We start from the raw sequence: 748 nt of genomic DNA, 5'->3' as shown, positions 1-748 counted from the left end.
TCTTCCCATAAAACTGATTCCTGTTTGGTAGTAAATCCAGAGGTCGATGTGTGTTGGGAAACCCTTTGTGCTCATGTGGGAACCTGGCAAGAGCATGAAACACATAATATGGTGTATCCCAGCCAGCTTCCTGGTACTTGCAGACATTTCTTAGAGACTGCTCTCAACCAGTGACTGCGGCCAATTCAGGTATCAACCTGGCACTGCATATGTAGCTGTTTGCTGCTGCAGAAATGGTGTTCATTGGTGAGGCAACCTAGTGAGAGATTATCAGCCAGTTTAGCTTGGATTATGCTGCTGTGACAAATGCCACCAACATCTCAATGGCTTAAAACAGCAAGAATTAATTTCTTGCATGTGCAGAACCTGCAGGGCAGCTGCCATGGTGACTCATCATTCCAGCCTGCTTTCCTGTGACATTTCTGTAAGAATCATGGTAGGAGAAGACAGTTTGGAGAATTGTGCACCCACCCTTAAGTGCTTTCACCCAGAAGTGACACAGGTCACTTATCACATTTTGCTGGTCAAAAGGAAGTCACATAGACATTGCCTTTCAAGGAGTACTCAGAAAGAATGGGAAAGTAGGAATCTCGGTGAGTATGAGTAGTGTCTTTCATGGGTATTCATCTTGCATAGGAGGACTAGGGTTAGCATTCAACTGAAAATAGCCTAGCTATGGCAGGGGGTGAGCAGAGATTACCAGGTCAAGGAAGGCATCCAGTTTTGTGTGGAGTCTTTGAGGGAGGCA

The sequence above is a fragment of the Lepus europaeus genome, chromosome 9 (genome assembly GCF_033115175.1).
Source record: "Lepus europaeus isolate LE1 chromosome 9, mLepTim1.pri, whole genome shotgun sequence".
Lineage (NCBI taxonomy): Eukaryota > Metazoa > Chordata > Mammalia > Lagomorpha > Leporidae > Lepus > Lepus europaeus.
Note: the sequence above shows the minus strand (reverse complement) of the source record.